The following is a 24,557-nucleotide window of genomic DNA, read 5'->3' as shown; positions in this document are numbered from 1 at the left end:
CCAGCCTGACACTGTGATCCATGAACACTGCTTGCCTTTTTGGCTGTTATTTCCATTCTGTGTGGGGCTTGGTTGCTCAGTTGATGCCCATGGTTCCTGACGAGGGCCGGACCATACTCTCCCAAGCGGTTGCTGATAGGAGAGATGCAGCTAAGTTTACTATCCGATGTGGACTGGATTCTCCCGACTCACTGGGCAGATCCTCGACAGTGGCCTTCTGATGCCTCGCCTGGCTGAGAACAGGCTTCTTAGGGGATGTTGAAGCATCGCGTATGGACATGCAATTTGATGGTTCCTGTCTCTTCGGAGACGAGGTGGGCTCAGGACTGGAGCGCTTCAAGGTCAGCAGGGCTACGACTAGGTCCTTGGGGCTTTCTGTGGCTCCTCACCAACCCCAGTCCGCTTTTCGCTTCTTTCATGGCCACGGAAGGGGTTTCCAACTGCGTCTATACCCTCCAAGCTCCCACGGTGCGCATGCTTCACAGCCTCTGCGTGGCCGAGGATGCGGATGAGTTTCAAGCCTATCTCCTGAACGTTCCGGGATATTCAGGCTATGATACTGATGTTTCAGCCTGTATCCTGTATTTCAGTGAGAATGACTCAGAGGCTGCTGGTACTCATGACTTTGTGAGTCCTGCTGGTGGCACATACCCGCTGGCATATGCAGGCTCTGCAGGGGGACTTGACGTTCTAGTAAGTACAGCATTAGGGTAATTTCTTCGATATGGTCCAGAACTCTGAGGGAACTGCAAAAGATCTGCAGCGGTGGCTAACGAACAGCGATTAGGTAAACTGCAGACCCCCTCTCCCTTCCCCAGCCAAATCTCACAGCGGTGACTGATCTGTCACACCTAGGATGGGGGGGCCTCTGGGAGGGGCCAAGATCAAAGGACTGTGGTCTCCCATGGAATCGGTACTCCATTTCAACCTTCTGGAGCTCTGGGCGATCCAGCTGGCATTTAAAAGCCTTTCTACTCTCCATCAAGGAGAGGCTAAGTATTTACGGACAACATCACTGCCATGTTGAACTGCAACTAGCAGGGTGGGGTGGTGTTGTGGACCCTTTGTCAAGAGGCCTTGCGTCTCTGAAGATGGCTGGAACTGCAGGGCATATCACTGGTGTTTCAACACCTGATGGGCTCTCTGAACACCTGGGCGGAAGAACTCCACTGAAGATGCTTAGTGGATTATGAATGACGTCTCCATATGGAGGTGGTGCAAGATATTTTACTGCAGTGGGGAGAACCTTGGTCAGATCTTTTTGCCACTGCTGAGAAGGCCAATGTCAACAGTTCTGCACGCTGGAGTTTCCAAGGTGGCTTGCGCTCGGAGATGCTTTTAGTCTTGAGTGGAGCTCAGGCCTCCTGTACACCTTTCCACCCATAACATTCCTGCCCAGAACAACCGGGTCAAAATCATTCTTGTGGCTCCTCACTGGGCTCAGAGAGGTTGGTATATTTACAAAGCCTATGCACACGTTCAAAATTAAATACACAAAGTTACATAAAATTTCGCAATGATGCTTGTCTTTATATTTTCAGATGTCTTTAATTCAAGATCTTTAAGCCTCTTTAGCCGACATATGTTTTGCTGCTGTTACAGGTGATTACCCTGAGACTTCTTCATGGTTAAGGGAATATATAAACAGGTACTTGTTTGTGTATGCAATGGTAGTAAGAACACTACCTTTCCAAGGGGGCGTGGCTTGGTCGCCGGCGGGCATGGACGCGTGAGCAAAGAGCTCCGCGCCAGCCTCAGCAATTATCCTGTTTCGCTGGTACCCCCAACGGTGGTCGTTGCCCTTTGGAGGTCCCCCAAGAGCCGGGGGTGCCTTCGAGTAGCTGGGGGCTCGGAGGCGGCCGCGATAGCCATCGGGGAGCCGGGAGGTGCCGGACGAGTGGAAGGGGCGTGGCCATGCTCCGAGAGGCTTGTCGCAATAATTGAAGCCTCGGCCTCGCGCATCCCCATGAGGAGTGATCGGAAGTCAGAGGCTGAACCTTCCTACCAGCAGCTGGCCCTTGATCACCGCGGTGGCCGGGAGCCTCGTGGCATAAGCTGCCGGTGAATTGAGAACTGCAGCGAAAATCGCACTTGGTCTGCCGCTGGTGGTGGAAGATGCCGAGGTGGAGGGCAAGACTGGAGGGCAGTCTTAGCGCGGAACCCCCCGAGGCTCAGAGACATTTGGGCGCCTGAGGCCGGCGGCGGAATCGGTGCGGCTGCTGCTGTGTTGTTGGTGGGGGCCAAGGCCCTCGGAGGAGCTGCGGCCATCCTGGTGACGATGTGAGGGGCAACTGCGGTACACATTGGATTGCGGCAACGCTGTGGGGCAGCTCCCCTTCTTGTTCCCCTCTCCCCCCCCCCCACCTGGCTACCCCTGCGCACCTGAGGATAACCATACCCTAAGGGGATTAGCGTGGTGACGCACTAACGAGGGTGGTGACGCCGGTACCTGGCAACTATGGGCCGGGGCCTGTCAGTTGTGCATGGCGTGGTGGCAGAGACAAGTAAGGCCGTATTGTCCAGGCTGCTGATAAGGTAACTGATAGGCTGATACCACGGAGTGTTGCCTGAGTCTTGTCCCCGGTGCAACCCTGGGACTGAGATAGGAGGGGTATCACCAGCAGCTGTGAGGGCCACGGACGAGCTGGAGATCGGTCATACCGAACACTAGTGAGTAGGGGATTGGTGGCTGCGAGGTCCCTGCGTCGCGGATTTGGACTGAGGGAGTAAACACTACCCGGGTACCATGGGAAAACCACGGCAGAAGCCTGGGGTGACACCCCCAGACCCTACGGAGGATTCACTAGAGGCCCAAGACCAGACTGTGGCAGGGTCTCAAGCGGTGGGCCTGCAGCAGCAACAGACGGACCAGATCCTTCAAGCCATCTCGGACACGAAAGAAGCATTGCGCCAGGACATAGCGCAGGTCTCGTCAAGCTTGGGATTGCTGCGTGCCGATCACGGCAAGTTGGCGGATCGCGTCAAGCAAACAGAGATGGCGCTAGAAGTGTTGGAACCGGCTCACAAGGCAGCGGAGGTGACGGTGGGAGACTTGCTTCGTCGAGTGCAGCAACTAGAGAAGAGAGCGGAGGATGCAGAAGGGCGCAATCGGCGCAACCACATTCGGATAGTGGGACTGCCCGAGAAAATTGATGGGGAAGACATGGTCCTCTAACTGGAATCGTGGTTGCGGGATGTGGTCGTTCCGGAGGGCCTGACGTGGTTTAACACCTTGGAGAGGGCGCACCGGATTCCTGCCCATCCTCCAGCGTCTTGTCGACCGCCTCGGCCAGTGGTGGCTCGCCTCCTGCACTTCAGGGACCGCAATGTGATTTTACAACGGGCCCGGACAGCTGGCCACTATCGGGTGGATAATGCATCGGTCTCCACCTACCCTGATTACTCTTACGAAGTTCAGCGCAGCCGCTTCTCCTTTCTGGCGGTCAAGAGGGCACTCCGAGAGGAAGGTATACAATACTCTCTTCTTTTCCCTGCGAGACTGAAGGTGATGGTAGATGGGACGATGACCTTTTTTACTACGCCGGACGAGGCGGGGCACTGGTTGGAGCAATATCGGGCTGGGACAGATGGTGCTGGAGGAGCAGAGAGATCAGGGGAGGCCCAACCTAAATCCTGCAGAAAGCGTCGCACTCGGAAACGCACTTTGCGCAATCAGACCCCGTCGACATCACAAACGGAGCTGGAGAGACGGGCTGCCCTTCAGGCGGTTTCGGCCATATCTGGTGCGGTGACCACTGAGCCGACTGCGGAAGCGGGATCACATCCGAGCTCGGAGGAGCAAACTTCGGCCGACTCCGAGGAAGGTTCTGGACATTTGCCCAATGTCATGCCAGGGACTGCTGACGGACTTCTAGATGAGTGATCATGTGAGATTTTGATCGAATGCTGCGAGGGGGTGTATTATGGGTCTTTGTCCCTGGCGGGGGGTGTTGGGTGAGTCCCTTGCTCACTGCACCATCAGGATTCAAGCAAGCCGGGCCGAAGACGGCTGCAATGCCAGAAACCGGTCCCCGGAAGCTTGTTTCCTTTCCAGTAAAGTATTGGCTTGGTAGTTTGGTCTGCCCTGTTCCCATGATGCACTGGGCCAGGGACAGACTAATTTGCATGTAGCCAGGTTCTGAACTGGGATGGTGCAGTGAGCTAAAAAACGGTGATGGATCAAGCCCTGATCTTTTGACTGGGTAGGAGTGTTCTGCTTAATTCAGATACTCTGTCCATCACCACCCCCTTTTATGAATCGTTTTGGCCACCACAAGTGTGGAAGGGTATACTCAGTTGTGAGTCCCTTGCTCACTGCACCATCAGGATTCAAGCAAGCCGGGCCGAAGACGGCTGCAATGCCAGAAACCGGACCCCGGAAGCTTGTTTCCTTTCCAGTAAAGTATTGGCTTGGTAGTTTGGTCTGCCCTGTTCCCATGATGCACTGGGCTAGGGACAGACTAATTTGCATGTAGCCAGGTTCTGAACTGGGATGGTGCAGTGAGCTAAAAAACGGTGATGGATCAAGCCCTGATCTTTTGACTGGGTAGGAGTGTTCTGCTTAATTCAGATACTCTGTCCATCACCACCCCCTTTTATGAATCCTACAGGCGGTTTCGGCCATATCGGGTGCGGTGACCACTGAGCCGACTGCGGAAGCGGGATCACATCCGAGCTCGGAGGAGCAAGCTTCGGCCGACTCCGAGGAAGGTTCTGGACATTTGCCCAATGTCATGCCAGGGACTGCTGACGGACTTCTAGATGAGTGATCACGTGAGATTTTGATCGAATGCTGCGAGGGGGTGTATTATGGGTCTTTGTCCCTGGCGGGGGGTGTTGGGTGTTTTCTCCTGTGTGTTCGGGGGGGGGAGGGGCTGGTGGTTGAAGGGGGGGAGGGGTTGTGTGGGGGGACTGCAGGGAGGACGGGCCACCTGGGGGGGGGGATTGTCAGTTTTGGGGTTGAGCGCATAAGAGCATGGCATTAGCAACAAGGTCCTGCCAGTGTTGGTGTAGAGCCCACCCCTCTTTTTCACACTAGCTGTGAGACTCTGGCAGCTCCCAGAGTATTTCCTTATTGTTGGGATTGGGTTTGGATGGGTTACTGTGGTTTAGAGCCTGTTCTGGGGATGGGTGGGACGGGGATTAGATTGGGATGTTTTATTGGGTTGTTGGGATTCGTCAGTGTGCCTGTAGTTCATGAAGGGTTGATGTCCGGTTGTATGTCCACTGATGGCGACCCTACTTGAGTTGAAATGTATTACCTGGAATGTGCGGTGGCTGAACTCCATGAGGAAACATTACAAGGTGCATGCATTCTTAGTCCGTAGGGGGGTTCAGGTGGCCTTCTTGCAGGAAACGCACCTGGATCAGGCAGAGGGACAGGCGTTGCAGCGGCGTTGGAGGGGGCAGTTGTTTCATACCACCTATTCAGCGTTTGCCAGAGGGCCCTTAGTTTGGGTGCGCGCAGGAGTCTTTCAGCCGTTAAACACAGTGGTAAATTCGGAGGGCAGGTTTGTGGCTGTGATGGGTCGCCTGGATGGGACAGATGTGGTGTTTTGTAGTGTCTATGCCCTGAACGTTGACCAGGCCGCTTTTTTCTCGAAGCTCTCGGGGATGTTGGCGCCATTTCTCACAGGGGGGCGATTTTAATTCTGTTCTCGATGTAACGCTGGATCGCTCCCACCCTCCGTTGGTTCAGTCGGTAGTGCACAGAGCAGCTAAGGCGAGACGGGAATGGCAGGATGCTTGGGGTTTGGTAGACGCCTGGCGGTCTCATCATCCCGCAGATAGAGATTATTCGTTTTACTCTGCCCCGCACGACCTCCACGTGCGTCTCAACTGTATTTTGTGCTCCCCTGGGGCGCGGGAACTCACCCACCACAGTGAGTATTTGGCGAGGACGATCTCAGACCATAACCCCTGCTTAATATCGGTACGATGGTCACAGCAGTGACCAGCGGTTCCTACTTGGCGTCTGAACCCAGCGACGTTGGAAGACCCGGTTTTTAATGCGGAGGTAAAAGAGGGCATCGAACGCTACTTCTTGGAAAATTCTGGTTCGACGTCGAGTAGGGCCAAGGAGTGGGACGCTTTTAAAACAGTGGTTCGGGGGGTTTGCATTGCATCGGCGGTGGGTACGGGCAAGACGCTGTTGTGTGAGATAGCGAGGGAGGAGGACTGCCTAAGACAAGCGGAAAAGGATAGCTTCACGGCAATTGATGGGCAGAGGGCAGTGGTGTTGGCATGTGAGAAGGTGGCCGCTCAAGTTGAGCGGCTTCGCTGCTTTGACTACAAGGAATATATGACGCGGGCCCATGCAGAAAGGGACAGGGTGGGGACGCTCCTGGCTTGGTTGGCCAATCCCGGTATCAGGGGCTCCCCAATAGTGTTGTTGACTACAGAGAGCGGGGGCTTGATCCACTCCCAACAGGAGATCAACGACCAGTTTTTGGCCTATTATGCACAGCTTTATCAGAGCAGGATGAGGGACCCGTCAGTTGGCCTTGACGAGTACTTGGAAGCAGCACAGTTGCTGCGGATGGACCCTGAACAGGCTGACAAGCTTGGTGAGGATATCACGCTTGGGGAGATTCGGGCGGCGATTAAGCATATTGCCAGGAGGAAGACGCTGTGTACCGACGGTCTCCGGGTTGAGTTTTATGCCGCATACGTTGACCTCTTGGCGCCGCAATTACAACTGCTATATAGGGAGGCGTGGGAACTAGGCAGGTTGCCATCAACTGCCAGCGAAGCGATTATAGTGCCATTGTTAAAGCGGGGTGAGGACCCCAAGGTGCGCTCGGCATATAGGCCGCTGTCCATGCTTACGGTGGACTAAAAGATCTTGAGCAAGATTTTGGCCTTGCGACTCTTGGAGCACATGAGAACACTAGTGCACCCGGATCAGGCGGGTTTTATCCCCACTAGAAATACTGCGACGTGTATACGGCGGTTGATTCGGATCATGGGAAATGGGGCGGCGGGACCCTCGGCGGAGATGGTGTTATCAGTTGATATAGAGAAGGCCTTTGATAGCGTGGAGTGGCCTTACCTATACCTTGTGTTGGAGGGCTTTGGCCTCGGAGATCGTTATATTCGGTGGACTAGGCTGTTGTACACCTCTGCCTCGGCGCGTGTTCGTACAGGGCGCACTATATCGGAAGCATACTCAGTAGGAAGGGGCACCCGTCAGGGTTGTTCCCTGTCCCCGTTGTTGTTCGCCTTGGCGATTGAACCATTAGCGGCGCATGCTAGGCGGGGGAGGTTCTACGATGGCATCATGTTCGGCAAAGAGGTTCAGTTCATCTCCCTGTATGCTGTTGATCTTTTGCTGTACCTGGGGGATGCTGATGTGTCCCTGAGGGGAGCCAGAGCACTTCTGCAGGAGTTTGGCTGCTTATCAGGACTCCGAGTGAACTGGGAGAAGACCTGTCTATTCCCTTTGGCATTGGGAAGCCGGAAGCCCCTAGAGACGGGAGAGCTGCGCTGGGAGCCTCGATGCCTACCCTATCTGGGCGTCCGCATTTTTCACTCTCCGCCCGACTTACTGAGCAGAGCGTTAAGGGGACTTAGGGGTAGCATGGAGTTTTGGCGGACCCTCCCCCTGTCGGTGGCTGGAAGAGTAGCGCTGTTGAAGATGGTGGCGCTTCCGAGATTGCTTTATTTCTTCCGCACATTGCCGGTATGGATCCCGGCGTCTTTCTTTCGAACGCTTCGGACATTGATTGTGGGGTTTCTCTGGGGATCGGGCAGATGACTGGTCGCACTGACTACGCTGTTGAGACCGAGAGAAGATGGGGGGTTGGCTGTTCCAGACTTTGAATGGTACTATTTGTCAGCACAGCTCCAGTGGCTTACACAGTCGATAGCGCGGGAGTTTAGGGGTCCTGACGGTCCGCAGGGCAGGGTCATTCCCCGGCATATATTATCGTTTATAGTGCTCCAACAGCAGCTTGAGCTCGATCAGCTCACCCTAGAGGAACGTACCCTCCGACTGTGTTGGAACCGTAGTCAGCTTATGCCCCGGAGATTCCTCTGGGCATGTGTACTGCTCTCCCCCACGGAGGGGATTGGTCTGCGCTGGCTACCTGGGAGGAATTAGGAGTCCTCATGCTGGGGGATTTATATAAAGATGGTACTTTGCTATCCTTTCAGGAGCTGCAGGATACCTTTGGGTTGCCAAGGGGTAATTACTTGCTGCATGCGTCCCTTGTCGCAGGGATTAAGAAGCACTGGAGAATTGGGCTGCAGGAACCCCCGACCTCGTTGGGTTGCCAGTATGTTGCCATGGCGGCTGGCACCTTTAAGGCCGCTACGTGCCTCTACAGGCGGCTATCGACGGAGGGGCTCCCACCCCTGGAGGTGTTGCGTGGTAAATGGGAAGCGGATCTTGGTAAACCCGTTCCGGAAACGACCTGGCCCCAGCTGCTGCGGAGGGCTTGGAAGGGCACACGCAATGCCAGGTTCCAATTGGTTCAATTTTTCACGCTGCATAGGGCCTATTTGACGCCAGTTAAAATTCTGCAGTATTTTGGGGGCACACATGCACCATGTCCCAGATGTCACGTGGATGATGCTGATTTTGGCCATATGTTTTGGGCTTGTGCAGGTCTGGGATCGTACTGGGAGGATGTGGTGTCATGCCTGAATCGAGTGACCGGTCTTACGCTGACGGTTGAAATGGGGACTTGCCTGCTGCTCTGGTTTCCCTACACTCCTGCCACTAAAATTACTAGTAAATTTTGCGACCTTGGGTTGATTATGGCAAAAAGAGAGCTTACGATGCATTGGAAGTCCAGTGCGGGCCCCAGCTATTGCAGATGGCGGGCGAGCCTGTTGCGATGGGCGGGAAGTGGGGGGACATTTCGGTTGCAGTTAGCATGCCGCACCAAGAATGATAGGGCCCTGGAAGCAGCGAGGGCGTGGGAGGCACTGGTGGTAGAGCTTCAGGCGCCAGCTGAGGCAGATGTAAGGCGTTAATCTTGGCGTGCTTCCAGCTCTCCGGGAAGGTTGCTGTCTCGAAGGAGATGTTGATGACTTTCCGGAGATGGGGTGCGATGGCTGTGCTGACTTTGTTGAAGATGTGGTGTGGGCAGGGGTCTGACGGAGATCCGGAGTAGATGGTGTTCATGACCTTGATGATGTCGTTGTCGTTGATGTTGGTCCAGGAGGGTAGGATGTTGGTGCGGATGGTGGTCGTGGGGGCGGGGGTTTCGGTGGTTGTCGTGGCAGTCGTGTTGTTGAAGCTGTCGTGGAAGTCTGCGATCTTGCAATGGAAGATGGTGGTCAGCGAGTCACACAGGTCTTGCGAAGGAGGAATGTCGTTGGTGTTGGAGCTGGGGTTGGAGAGTTCCTTCACTATGTTGAAGAGCTCTTTGCTGTTGGCGTTGTTGTCTAGGTGGTCTTTGAAGGAGGCCCTTTTGGCTGATCTGATGAGGTGATGGTGTCTGCGGGTGGCGTTCTTATGGGCTGTGAAGTTGTCCAGTGTTCGTTCACGCAGCCAGTTCTTCTCCAGCTTTCGGCAGGTGTGCTTGGATGCCTGGAGGTCTTCAGTGAACCAGCTGGCTCTCCTGCTGGTATGACTGTTGAAGGGTTTCTTGAGCACTGGCAAGGGTGATTGCGCAGTCGTCGATCCACTGTCTGAGGTTGCGGGCGGTGGTGTCGGCGGGCTCGGGGGGTGGGCTCAGGGTGAGGGTGGTGGTTAACTGGTCTTTGGTGACTTTGCTCCAGCAGCGTCGAGGCATCTGTTGGGAGCGGTGGTGCGAGGTGGGTTTCCGGAATGTGAAATGGATGCAGCAATGGTCGGTCCAGTGGAGTTCGTGGTGTGGTTGACGGAGACGCGGGGGGTTGCGGAGAAGATTGGGTTGAGTGTGTGTCCGGCGGAGTGGGTGGATGTTGTGACGAGTTGTCTGAGTCCGATGGTGGCTAGGTTGTCGATCAGGGTGGTGGAGTTGGTGTAGTTGTTGTTCTCTAGGTGGAAGTTCAGGTCCCCGAGGAGGATGTAGTCCATGGAGGCGAGGGAATGTGTGCTGATGAGGTCGGTGATGGAGTCTCTACACTGTGGTTGAGGTCTGGGGGTCTGTAAACGAGGGTTCCTCTGAGGGTGGTGTTGGGGTTGGTTTGGATCTGGATGTGCAGGTGTTTGGCGGTGCTGAGGGTGTTGTCGGAGCTGGCCATTCCACCAGACTGTGCAACCCAGATTTGGATGTGTGGAGGGAGTTACTCAGAAAAGTGCGTACTTGATTGGTAGTAATTGTAACCGTGAGGCACGCTTTTCTAATTTAAGATTACACAGGGGTGCTGATTAACTGATCACCCTGTCCAGTTTATGGTCCTGTGAAACCAGGGCAAGTAGATGGGGGTTTGTTTCTGTAAAAGGGGACAGTCAAGCAGAGTACAGGAGTAAGCATGAGCGCAAAATCCGTTACGCTCGCGGATTTTATGAATTTTCGGTAAATTCGCGATCCGCGAACTCCCGCGAATTTACCGCGGATTCCGGGGGCAAAAGTTCAAACCTTGCTGGCCTGTTGTAACTATTTTACGATGGCGCCGGCAAGCTGCCAGCGCCATCCTCAAATAGTTACTAAGTTAGCTTCAACAGGAAGCTCTAATAGATAAAATGTTGAAGCTAATTTAGTAACTATTTGAGGATGGCGCTGGCAGCTTGCAGCTTGCCGGCGCCATCGTAAAATAGTTACAACAGGCACAAAACGGTGGCGTCTTCTTGAATAAATATGAAGGGCAGGGTTCATTCTGGCACGATGGTCCTGGCACAAAAATTAAACCTCAACCGGAAGCACTTACAGATACCAATTAAGCATGTGCCCTAGTTGAAGCTTAAATTCAGTGACTCATTCATCGGCCCAAAAAACAATCGTGAGCGTTGTCAAGGCTGGGCAGATGTGCCTTCTTCCCAAATATACCATCGAAAATCAGCTGTGATGCTGGACAGAGGCCTTTGCATCCTTGACTTTCACGAGCGCAATCCTCGTGCTGTTCCTGTGGCCAGGAGCTTCTGTATCTTCATCTGCTGCTCTGATCGGTCTCTGACCTTTTATACACACAAGAGGCATGTGCACTCGCATGGAAGCCCCGCCCCAAATCCGCCGATCCACGGATTTTGCGGATCCACGATCCGTGAATACGCAAATCCGCGAATCGTGGATCCGCAAAATCCGCCCATGCTTATACAGGAGCATTGACAAAGCCAATACGTTATCAATTAAACTGGTTGGCTTTGCCAATGGCACCTCCCAGTCCAGTGGAGCCATATGTGCAGTGATAATCATGAAATGCTTTTTAGGTCTCGCGACCTATCAATGCGCGCAAGCGTATTGAGCGGAGCGAGAATTCAAGTGCTCAAAATACTCGTGAAACCACGGGTTTTTCCATGCGGTTTTCTTCGAGTTGACGTGGCCACAGGCACGCGCTTTTGGGCCATAAACTTTCCCCCTCCCCAGCCAGCTTTGCCAGCAGCATTTGCATCATCAAAGGCTTCCGCTGCCCCGCCCCTCGCCCTCACTTATTCACGGCCGCAGGCCGTGACTTCAAAGGGTGCCCCCTGCTTCACGGCCATCTGTTCCCCAGCACCTCCCCTCTCTCTCCCCTAGTTATTCACTGCTGGCCGGCCCGCACATCTAGTTTTCCATGGCTTTCGTTTTCCGCACTCTGCTTATCAACAATCTCTCGTTTTCACTGTTAACTTTCACTCCTACTTTGGGCAATGCTATATTTTCCTTGTGGCTGGAGTTTTGTATCAACAATTAATTTAAAAAAAATGAAGCTACGTAATGAAATATCAAAACGAGCCTTGAGTTTCTTCGTGGTGCAGGGTTAGTCCATTATAATTCATGTCTTCATTATTTTGTTTTATGTGCTCCGTCCTTCAGGTAGTTCTTCTCTATTTTGTTTACTTATTTCTTTTCAAGTTTTACATTTGTAGATTAAGAGGAGGACATTTTAGAGACTAACACCAGTCTTAAATCTACCGGCAGGAGGCGCTCTTGCCACATGGCTCATGTTTATAATCTGAATAATTCATTAGGAAAGTGTAAGCTATTGGCTTTGTAAATAACAATGCTATTAATTTATATATTTTCAGTGCCAACACATATTAAAAAAATAATTGTCATTTACAATACCAATAGCCCACACTTTCCTAATGCGAGACCTATTGGCAACGCCAGTGCTTGTTCTTAGAGCAAAAGAAAAAGCATTCAAAGATGACTGCTGCTTATGCATCCATACACATGGCAGCCATCTTTGATCTACCTTTTCCTTTAAGGGAAATCATTGCAAGATGCAACGCACATGCAAGCACAGTGTCGATGTTTGAATCATTTTTGTCAGTGCAAAATAAAAATGATTTAGAGATGGCCTTCGAGCATAAGCAATGCCCATATTTCTACGTTATTTTTAATTTACAATTTCCAAACGATAAAGTATGTCCTGGATGACAAATTGACAGAAAAGAGAGCAGCTTAGTGGTAGTGTGCAGCTGCCGGCTCTCACCAAAATAATTATTTTAAAAAAGTACAACGAAAAAGCATGATCAGGAAGGAGTGTTAGTTGAGGGTATCCGTTGGGTGTTGAGATGGCAGTGGAAGTTGACAGTTTGGGAAGGATGGGGGATGATTGATTGAGAACGGAAGGCAAGATGGCCGCTGGGTAGGAGCTCCTGTTGGGAGCTCCAAGTGCTGGGGATCCCAATTTTGGGTTTTATCCCCGTTAGCACCCAGCTGCAACGCCTCCGTGTTGTGCTAAAGCAACATAAGAGTAACTGGAACAAGTAACTGGATTGGAAATATCAGTAACCTCCTTACCGGCCTGGCGGTGGACGAAAGCTGCTGAGGATCCCCGACCAGCCTGGAAGCTGAGCCTCGCAGGAGAAGACGAGCCATCCACACCTTCCTCTTCGGCCCCTGGGCCCCCCCTGGCCAGTCTGCAGAGCACGACACGGATGTTAGATGGCCAGGAGCCCGCCGCTCTTGACTGGTGCACGTTGTGGCTGCTTGTGAGCTAGTGGTTGCCAGCGTGACAAGCTGTGCTGTGCTCCAGAGGTATCCGACCCGCAGGCAATCACCACCGCTAGCGCCGGTCATCGGGGAATTGGAGCCTGACCGGGAGCAATGCTGGCGCCGGACGGATGACGGGAACCCCGCTGCGGAGTGTTCCTGCTTGCCTGCAATCACCTCCGGGACCCCCGGTGCCCCGTCGGGAGCTGTGCTGTCCTGCTCGCCGAGCTCCTGCCTGACTGCTGCTCCGGGTCGGATTCTATGCAACGCGGCAACACCGGTGGAAGAAGCGCCCTGCTGCCAAGGTGAGCTGCAATCAACGCCGAGACCCCCGGTGCCCCACGGGCTGTCCTGCTCGCTGAGCTCCTGCCTGGCTGCTGCACCGGGGCTCCAGGGCTCCGGGTCGGAATCTACACAACTCGGCGACACCAGAGAAAGCAAGCGCACTGTTGCCAAGGTGAGCTCTGTGTCCCCCCCCCCCACTCTGCAAGCTGTGCTCTGCGCCCCCCCCCCCCCCACTCCACTCCCTGAGATGTTTTGGAGCTGTGATCGGGGATGTAACCTTGCAGATGGGGGGGGAGAGAGGTCTGAACGAGTGCAGGTGAGCGAGGACAACCCTACCCCCGTGAGACTCTCGGTGAGATCGTGGATCATTGCTCACATCGTGTCTCAGTCAGATGCCCTTCCGCCACCCCCCCACCCCCAATAATTGGCGCACAAGTATAAGTTAGTCTGCTCCCAAATGCAGTGTCTGCACAGGCGAGTGGGGGAGCTGCTTGTCCTGATTAACACTGTTGCAGCATGGTGAGCACGGTGTTCATGAGGTTCCTGAAGTTTTAGACACGCAAATAACTACTATGAATGCTCTGAATGATCTAACACAGCGGTACTGGCATGCAAAATTAATGCTGTGTTCAAAGCGGTCCCGGCACTCTCCACTAACTAAAATGGCGGGGGCCATAAAGAAGAGCCATAAATCTCCTCCACTGCCCACCAGATGACCATGAGGCTACATACCAATGAGCTCAGGGGTCACCAAAATAGAGATAAGACGCGCTCCTCTCCTCCTTGCAACACTGGAGCTGTACCTTCTCCTCCCCACCAACTATCACAGATGATGGACTAACCAGACCTGCCCTAGAGTAGAAAGGGAAACCTAACTCTCTAAAGGACTTCAACAACAGACAAAGGACTACTACAAAAGACGCTGGTTTCTGCATGTGTTACTCGGGAGGCCATCTGATCATAACCTAAGAACTGGCCTTTTTATACCAATCCCACCCACCACAGACTTTACTTTACCTGTATCTTGAACATTTGTAATGTTCAAAGCACCTCTTATACCTATCAATGCAGTATTATACTTCTACCCATATTTTTAACACCTGTAATGCACAGACTACTACCTCAGATACCTTGGTTACTAACTAATGTCATTTCCGATTCTTGATTTTTGATTCATGTACACTACTGGCTTCATCTGTGTTCTGCTCTTATATTCGATCAGCAGTATACGTGAACCTGTATTCTGCACTATTCTGCACCTCCGCAACCTGCACCCATCCCCGCTTTCCTCTCCTGTTATGCACCGATTGCTCTCCCATATATCGCATTCTTCTTTTGTATTCTGCACTATTCTACACAGTTCTGCAACCTGCACACATTCTCACTCTTCTCTCCTGTAGTGCACCGACTGCTACCTCATATATGTCTGGCTGCTCTCTAGGGTCATCTCTACCTGTATGTTGAACATTTGTAATTCACAGACTGCTACCTCATATATTTTGATTGCTCTCTAGTGTCACTCCTACCTGTATTTTGAATATTGGTAATGCACAGTTTGCTACCTCATATTTCTTGGTTGCCAATTAATGTCACTTTGATCTGTGATTTTTAATTCATGTAATTGCTGTCTGCACTGGTATCCTGCCCTTATATACTATCAGTACTATACCTACACTTACACCTTGCTCTCTGTAATTTAATGTTCCTCAGGACTGAGTGTCTGCCTTTCTACAATGATATAATATGTTGCTATACCGTATGCTATTATATTATATGTTCACAGGGGTATTTTATTTACAGGGGCATTATATTCCCAGTTGGATCTTGCACATTTCACTCTTCCTTACCTGTAATGCACCGATGTTACCTCATATATTTACATCATATTTTTACACTCCAGACGTAGATAGGGTGTCGGCATTCTACAGTGATATTATTATAGGTATATATTCCTAATTGTATCCTACACATTCCACTTTTTCCTCACCTGGATGCACCGATTGCTACCACATATATTTACACGCCAGACGAAGATAGGGTGTCTGCATCTTACAGTGGTATTATTATACGTATATATTCCTAATTGTATCATTATTATGTATCTGTATCTGTATCTGTATCTGGATGCATCTGTCTGACCTGAATATGCTGTTGAGTCCAACTATGCTCCCACATGTACCTTCCCCACCCCAATTGATATGTACTCACATGCTATAACCTTCTTCTGTAAAGCGCTCTGATATCTGCAAAGATCTTGTTCGCGCTATATAAAACTTTGTAAATAAATAAATAAATTGATGAAGCAGGTGACTCAGAAGTGGTCGGTTGACAGGCCCTCGCAAAAAGAAGCCAAACATAGTTAATAATAAAACATTTTTAAAAACTCGGGACAGGAGTGAGAGCAAGGAAATACTCCTTTCCATCAGCAACAGAAGAATACAAGTCAGCCCCTCAATATAATGGTAAAGAAGACATGCTTCAGGAGGCCGGAAAAACAAGAATCCTAAGGAAAGCAATTGCATAAGGAGCAAGGATCTGGAATAGACAAATTATCCATCTAACCATGAGCAAGAGGTCGATTCAAAGCTTATTCAAAGTCATGGTTGTGGAGTTGTTATTCCCTGACAGCATAGACCTATTTTTTGGGAACATGTCTACAGCTTCTCATGTTTATTCTTCCTACTGGACAAGAAGGCCCAACTCTCTCCAGAGCAAACCCTTTGGCCGCCACAATATCACAGAGTGAACCTGTGCAGGAGGACTGTCAGCTACTAAGACGATATTTAATTTCATATATGAAATTTGTTGTTCAAATTTGCATATATGATCATCATTACTAATCCTTTAGTACTAGGGAGAGCACTCAAAGGCAATGCCGTTTTTACTGACAGTAGATTCAGTACAAAAAAGTATACACGTTTCCAACATTTAACAAGTGTTCGCAGAATTCTCCCTGAATAAATGCAAATACACGCAGAAGCCTGAAAGCAAGATTAGTGATTGTTTTCTTGCAAAATAAAATGTGCATTAAATGACATTGTTAAAAAAAGGCTTTTGCTAAAGTGATGGACAACGAAAGTAGAATTTCTCTGCAACATCATTCAGTAAAACGTGTTTGATGCAGGCGAATATTTAAAAAAATATATAGTAATAGTGATTCAGAGCAAAACCATCCGTGGCAACATGCAGATCTATTATTTGGGGCCTAATATAAGTATATCTGCTTTAATTGGTGCAGGTTTACTGCTTTCAGAGATTAACAAGTGCTTTCAGAAGTAGATCTGAACACCATACTCCGAGGAAAGGTTTGTAAATTTAATTTTGCATGACTAAACATACACATGTATATTTTCTCATGCGAAAATCTGCGGTGATATCAACTTCATGTTCACTACATCCCAGTTTTTTTTCACCCTGGAAAACGTTTTACTTCAGGAGTAAATTTCCAACCTTTTGCAAGTAGGTTGAAAAATTAGAACCTTGCTGCAATGCTTACTGTAGTATATGATCGAGGCTACGATCAGACCGTTGATATAACGAAAATGCTGAAATACCTCGCTGCATGGCACCAAAGGAAGTTTTCAGAGAGATTCTGAAAACCTGGCTTTTAAATCAGTAGGTTCAAAACTCTGCCCATCGTCTCTCACAGAATTAACGCCAAGACACCTTCGGGTATACGTCGCGCTTTATAAATTGGGTAAAGTAACATAACAAAGGAGACAAAGTGGCTTTTGTTTTGTACAGAACAAGTAGATTTCTTAAGCATCCTATCCTCTTGAACAAGTAGATTATTTAATACAATTCCACACTCCTGTTAACTACACATGTATTTTGTATTGTATACAATAGGTCATTAAGGCCTAAAAAGGAATCTGACTCAAAGACGGTATTGGGAGAAAGTGTGGACAAGGGTGTGGCACAGGTATAAAAGTGTAGATGCGCTTTTGCACTGCAGGAAGTTGTTGAATACATCTGCGAACTGAAGTTGCCACCTTATGGCAAAAGAAAATGGAGTTTCATAAGTAGGTGGGTAATGTTTTTTCATTGAAGAACACTAGGTGTTTTAGTTGACTCTTGTTATTTATTATATTACTGCTTACTGAGGTAGTTGCCTTCACCTTCTCTGTGTGTTTATGCTCACAAACATAACCAAAATGGTGCACGGTTAAGCAGGGAAAAAGAGGGGCATGCAGAGGAACTTAAAAATGCATCCACACATACTTTACCTTTCAGTAGATGTTGACCCGTTTTATTGCAGAAATATGAACACATTGGCAAATTCAACATTACCCGTGCTCCCATCATCAAACCTTCGACAATACTTGGCAAATTAATGTGTGAGCTTCTTTCTGCTGGTTCAAAGGACATTTTGTGTATGTAATAGTTCAATGTAGATGTCTAAAGATGGAGCTTTACATTTTTATCTAGAACTGCTCCGGACAATTCGGCTTCTCCCCCATAAATGGCAATTTACTTTAGATTATAAATATATTATAACAGGTGATATAAGGGTCTCTGACTCAGGCGAAAAAACTTTGCATTCCTGTGGGCGAAGCCAATTGGTCTGTTGCTCATCTTTGCTTTTGCATCTTAGTTTAGTACAGCATTCTTTGTTGTAGGTGCAGCACGGTTTATGGCTGTGTAAAGTGCACCTAATTTATGTTGCAGGCTGAACTAATTACATATGCATGAAAGAGTACAAAAGCCAAGCTCCTCATTTTGCGAATGCACTTATTGGCATTTGAAGCTGGGCGTGAGAATCCCTTCTCCAACACCTTATGCTAACTAATAGTGCACTTTAATTTCCCCGGGATTCATCTATTTTACAATGTTTGTACACTGGAGAAGAAATTGAGAATATGTTCAATTGTGCAAAGGGAGTCTTAATAGTCACAGAATTTTTGCTCGTACTGGTGATATGTGTCGATAGTGCCTAGACACCCAAGTTCAATTCTTTGCTGGTAAATGTTATTTTTTTCTTTGTGCATGCTCTTGACACTTGGATGGCTCTATAGAGATCCGTAAAAGTTTCTTGTTACTTTTGGCTTAGATTAGGCCTTGGACCTTGTCGAGCACAATTTCAGATTTAGGGGAAGGGCCTGATTTAGTTCATAAGTGTTTTGTGATCAACCTACAAGATTTATGCAGGAAAGCTTGCACTCCTTGGACTGAAGATTTGGTGCTGTGTGTTGCTTCCCCAAGGAAAATAGACCCTTCAGTATGGGGACAGTGGAGGGGTAGGGAAAAGAGTGGAAGAGTTGCATTTTTGTTGGTGAAACTGGCCCTTTTTAGGTCGAGCTTAGCGCAGCGCGCATGCGCTGCTCTGCGAGGCTTCTTGTGTTTGCTCGATGTGGGTCTGACTCCTCCCACGCATTGGATTGGCTTTTGCGTGTATCTTTTTACAATCAAAGCCTGGAAATGGCTAAAGGAGGGTGCCTATCCCACCTCTTCTGAAAGGTTCCCTCCCACAGCGTTTTACTGTGAGAGCGAGCAGCGGCGTGCAGGACGGCAGCTGCAGTGCCCCCTTTGGCTCCAGTTACATTACACAGAGTACATGCATTACATATTGATATAATGAAGCAGTATGCTCAGCACTTGTATAATATTTGCATTACATATCAAAACGGCGTTAAGTACTAATTGTTTTGAAGTGTTTAATGCACCACACCATCATGACCATTTACAATGATATTTATTTAGATGTTTTTAGAGTGACGCTTTAATATGGGTTTCTCCACATCAAATTTTTATATCAGAGACTCAGCCATTTAAAAAAAAAAAAAACTTCATTGCAACCCACGTTCCCAAGTGTTGGAGCCCATTGTTTTCAGCCCATTGCAAGAGGCAACATTATGAACTATTAATTATTTTTACATCGCTTTTCATTATTGTCAACCTATTGAATAAAAAATGTGGGTGATATCTGACGTTCTAGGAATTAATCCAGTTAGGCGAAGGTGGCAGCAACACCAATCAAATGTGGGTGAGTTGACAGTGGTGCTACTTAATAGCGTTTTTGCATTTCTAAACGATGTAAATACGAGTTATTACTTAGTATAGCTGTACCTAATTTATCACCCTTGAAGGATGATATGCCTAGCTGACCCTGCCAGAATCTGAACTCGTGACGGGCAGGGAGGTGCTAACCAGTTTATGTTCTGATTTCATTTAAATTGTTTTGTTCTTCAATCTTGTCTCTTTTTCTCCTTTCTTATTCCAAATGGTTGTTTTCCCGTCCCTCTGTCTCACTAACCCCTTATCTCAATCTTTCTATATTTCCTGTATTTCGTCCAAATTATTTGAATCTTTCCTTCGTCCTCCCGTCTTTTCTCTGTTTTCCATTCCTTGTAAATATTTTTCACCTACCCTCTTTCTCTGTCACTCCCTTTATGGCGCCTTTGTTTTTCACCACCTTTTGAATATTTTTTCTCTAAATTTCTTTCACTTCTGTTTTTCTCAGTTTTCTTCGTCGTTCTTAGTATGTTATCCTCTGCTCTGCTTATTGACTTTTCTCTTCCCCTTTTCCATACCCTCTTCCAGTGTATATATAGTTTCTTTCTTTTTCCTGCCTAAATTTGTTTTTTTTGGTTTCTCCCTCTCACACTCTTTCCGCATCCGTATATTTCTAAGACCTCCTTCGGTATTTTCTACCCATTTTCTTCCCGTTTGTTTTCATGCATTCATCTCCCCGTTTCCCCCTGACACCTTCACTATTTTGGTTTCATTTTGTCTTTATTCCAAAATGTATTCCAGGTTTTGAACCACTGATTCCCTTCAGTCTTTCTTCCTCAATTTTGTTTCTCTCGTCGTTTTGGCTCGACAGCGCAGCTGCCTGTGTACCTATTGTTACAAATTCATTGTATTGTACATAAACGGGGTTTTGGCAGCACACAAGGTAGAATAGCATCGTTCAGCTCATGCAATTGACTGTTTGCTAAATAATTCCTCTCCTTTTGGTGGGCTTGCATTGCAATGCATGAGTGGGTAGCACTTGCAGTGCAATAGGTCTCACATTTGCGAACGTTTGAGCTATTGGCATTGTAAATGACAACATCAACACAAAAGAGGGGGGAGGGCCAATATTGTTTAAACTCCAATACCCCAGGCCCCCTAGTAAAAACCAAATAATCACACAAGAGGGGTATATAGAGTACACAACAAAAGCACAACAAGGAAAAATTGTCCAATTCGGAAAAACTGCCCTCACTCACATACCGAGGTATGTGACATGCTTCATCATAGGGCCTGCTACAGACGCCCTGGTGTAGCCACATCCAGGGCGGAGCATTAGGGAGGGGGAAAAAATTATAAATTCCACACTACAAGACGTACAACCAAATAAGTCAATACGTACAACGAGTAACACACATGAATAATAGAACGTGCAGTGAACACCTAGTGGATTAACTGATAGTGCGACAAAAAAGTGCAGTAAGAATGTGATTAAAACTGATTAAGGGTGCCAATAGAAAGAATTACTTTATTAGACACAGTTTGATACCCCTATCAGGATTAAAAATAAGAAAAGGATGGGAAAATGCCTTATTGAGAAAATGAGGTTCCTCAAGACTTCCCTCCTACCACTGCTGAAGTCAACATGTTTCGACCGCTTGAATTGTGCCTCAAAAGGTCACTTCGGTCTTCATCAGGACTGTTGCGATCAGAACCACTTAACGCCCTGCCGTAGTTCGGTCACAGGGCCTCCAGTCTAGAGTAGGCGTAGCAGATCCGTACTCCTCCAGCTCTTCTGATCATTCAGTGGAGATTAGACCCCAAAATGCAGGGAAGCCATTCACTAGAAAAGAGCAAAGAGTGATGCTAGAGATGCATATTCTGTCCCCCTTCACTCAACTCATCCCTTAAGATTTCTGTTTCTCTAAATAGGGTATTACTCAAAATAAATGAAATATGCTCACAAAAGTTCCATTATAAAACTCATGTATATGGTGTTGCAGCCCGGGTTTCTTTACTTCAAACACTCCAGGTGATATAGCTTCAATCACTTAATCTTCATTCATGTCATTAGATTAGTGATTTTGTAATGATATATGCAACACACTCTTGCTACCATAGCCAAGCCTTGGACTACAGTGAACCCACACACACCCCACGTGTGAACCACTCTAAAAAAAAAAAAGGCACGTCATTAAAAAGCCTCCATCTAGGCTAGTGACCCACTCGTAGATCAAACTCACCGAGTTTATGTGTTACACAAACTCGAACTGGTGTCCGCCAGGAGGGTCTGCCTACGAACACAATCTACGAAGAAATAGAGCGTAGAGGATATTTAGTGTCAATCCTTCTGCTATACCGGCATCGCTCCAATCTCAAATCGAGGAGCCGGTCTCTGCAACCCTCACCCGTCCTCCTTACCGTTCTCTGAGGCTAGCCCTGCCGAAGGTTCCTGTACCTTGGAGCACCGCATAGATGAAAAACGCGGTGTCAGGTAGGGTATTTACTGAGAAAAGAGAGGCAAAACCATTTCCTACTCCGCCCCTGACGATGGACGTCACACGCGCCAGGACGTCATGACATGAAGCATGGTAATCCTTTGGGTGCTGTCGGGAAATGTAGTACCCGACTATATCGCCAGTCTGTCAACATAATCGCAAAGACACGGGGGCTGGTATACATGGCACACCCCGTTATCACCCATGGACAAGGTCAATAAATCTCCATAATCAAGCTTGCTCGCACGGTAAAGTTCAATGAGAGTGTTTAAAGTGATAGGTTGATATCGAGAGAGCTCGTCATTCGATAATTTGAAGTCAAATTACCCCAAGCCCCGAATGTCTGGAACCGCACTCAAAATTAATGCATAGATGATGTGAAGGGGCATTACCGATCAATATAGGTACCCCGGGGCTGGGAGGAATGGGGGATGTTTGATGGACGTACTTCATATTGCTTCACCTAAGGTTTATAACTAACCATGAGTACCAGCCGAGAATTATGCCAGTAGTGTGACTTTACTATATAGGGAGTCCCAAGCGGGGTGTATCATAAGGGCTGCCCAACCAGGTAGGGTAGATGTTCAATGGTACAGTCCCCTTGGAATAGTCACTCGCGTCCAATGTCAAAACAAAGGGCACATCGGGCGGTCCTATCTGCGATAATAATTTTTTTATGACAATAACATGAAAACGATATAAACCAATATAAATGGTAGAACCTAACCACAGCTGGAATCTACCGAAAACCATATTTGGTGAAAGAGAATAAGCACCTGAAGTTCCCACAGGAGCCTAGTGTAAAGAGAGTATCTTCAGTTCTTACTAATTAGACGATCAAAATATCCATGTCAGTATTGCATCAAAATGTTACGTTTATTGTCTTCCCAATGCTTGCCATGGAATGTCATCGTTTAATCCCACTAGGTGGCTTCTCAGGCGGTACACCCATCGCTGTTCTCGCTGGAGTAACACCCTTTGATCATCTATTTGATGCTTTTGTTGTGTACTCTATATACCCCTCTTGTGTGATCATTTGATCATTGTAAATGACAATACCTTTTATTTATGTGTTGGTTTTCAAAACCGATAAATAAAAGGCATTGTCATTTATAATAACACATGAAGTGCGGGTTGCACACCGTCTCTTACGTTTATATTTTCCTAATTGTAAACATCCGAGTTCTGCTTTGCGTGCTTTATCAGTGGTAACGTGCCTAGCCCAAACCGCACGGATTAAACTTAACAACATTATAATGGGGCGACATTTCACTCCAAACCACTGGCACAGCCAATTCTGCCTCTGCATCAGTTCATTTAACCATTTTAATTTTTCTCCAATAAATCATCCATACATTGTTCAGTACGAAGCTGTTTAAATCCACATGCAAGGAGTTGCATTTTCCCAAGATTCTCATGTTCAAGTTGGGCCATCCGAACCTCTAAGCAAGAACACGTACAAGCGCAAAGTTCATATTAGCAGTTTATTAAAAAACCCAATGCATTTCAAGCCACTCGGGCCCTTCGTCAGGGGTCACTGAAAATAACGATAAAACATGTATTATTATTCCATTCCTCCGTGTTTATACAAACAAATATGTTCGATGTTAATTTTGTTTCTCTTTCCAGTCACTAGCTTTTATTTAAATTGAGTGCTCTGAACTGCAACATTACCATCAACAACCCTTTTAATACTTATAGCAGAACTCGATCACTGCCCTTTGTTTAACTTCACGTGACTCAGTGTCTATCCATTTTAATCTCCCATCTCATAAAGACTTTCACACCCCCTCCCCTCATTTGTTCAACTGAAAACTTATTTCAGTTTCACCCTCTCTCAATGTCATTTGTGTTAACTACCCTCATTCTCTCCCTGCACCAAACTACTCCCTTTGGTGAAAGACTAAGAAAGATGGTTGTTTTTTAGCAGGTACGTGCTAAGTAAATAGAATGGAGCGGCACCGGCTGGCAGAATGGAACGGGGAAATTGATGGGGCGTGCGAACGCATGATGAGGAGAGGGGAGGGTGAAGTGTAAAACAGCACAGGGAGTAGTTTGGTGCAGGGAGAGAATGAGGGTAGTTAACACAAATGACATTGAGAGAGGGTGAAACTGAAATAAGTTTTCAGTTGAACAAATGAGGGGAGGGGGTGTGAAAGTCTTTATGAGATGGGAGATTAAAATGGATAGACACTGAGTCACGTGAAGTTAAACAAAGGGCAGTGATCGAGTTCTGCTATAAGTATTAAAAGGGTTGTTGATGGTAATGTTGCAGTTCAGAGCACTCAATTTAAATAAAAGCTAGTGACTGGAAAGAGAAACAAAATTAACATCGAACATATTTGTTTGTATAAACACGGAGGAATGGAATAATAATACATGTTTTATCGTTATTTTCAGTGACCCCTGACGAAGGGCCCGAGTGGCTTGAAATGCATTGGGTTTTTTAATAAACTGCTAATATGAACTTTGCGCTTGTACGTGGTCTTGCTTAGAGGTTCGGATGGCCCAACTTGAACATGAGAATCTTGGGAAAATGCAACTCCTTGCATGTGGATTTAAACAGCTTCGTACTGAACAATGTATGGATGATTTATTGGAGAAAAATTAAAATGGTTAAATGAACTGATGCAGAGGCAGAATTGGCTGTGCCAGTGGTTTGGAGTGAAATGTCGCCCCATTATAATATTGTCATTTATAATGCCAATAGCTTCAACTCTCGCAAATATAAGACCTATTGCATTGCAAAGGCTTGTTGATGGGTTGTTTTAGCCCAACACTGGCTTGCAGGGTAGAGATGTCTTTCCAT

General features: G+C 48.0%; 1 protein-coding gene across 2 annotated transcripts in view; it reads left to right on the top strand.

Moving 5' to 3' along the window:
- Positions 1 to 24,557, top strand: part of RNF145 (ring finger protein 145) — a 353,477-nt gene that overhangs the window by 57,348 nt on the left and 271,572 nt on the right. The gene's annotated exons all lie outside the window — the stretch shown is intronic.

This window comes from Lissotriton helveticus, chromosome 7, assembly GCF_964261635.1.
Source record: "Lissotriton helveticus chromosome 7, aLisHel1.1, whole genome shotgun sequence".
Lineage (NCBI taxonomy): Eukaryota > Metazoa > Chordata > Amphibia > Caudata > Salamandridae > Lissotriton > Lissotriton helveticus.
This window is presented reverse-complemented; position numbering and strand designations above follow the sequence as displayed.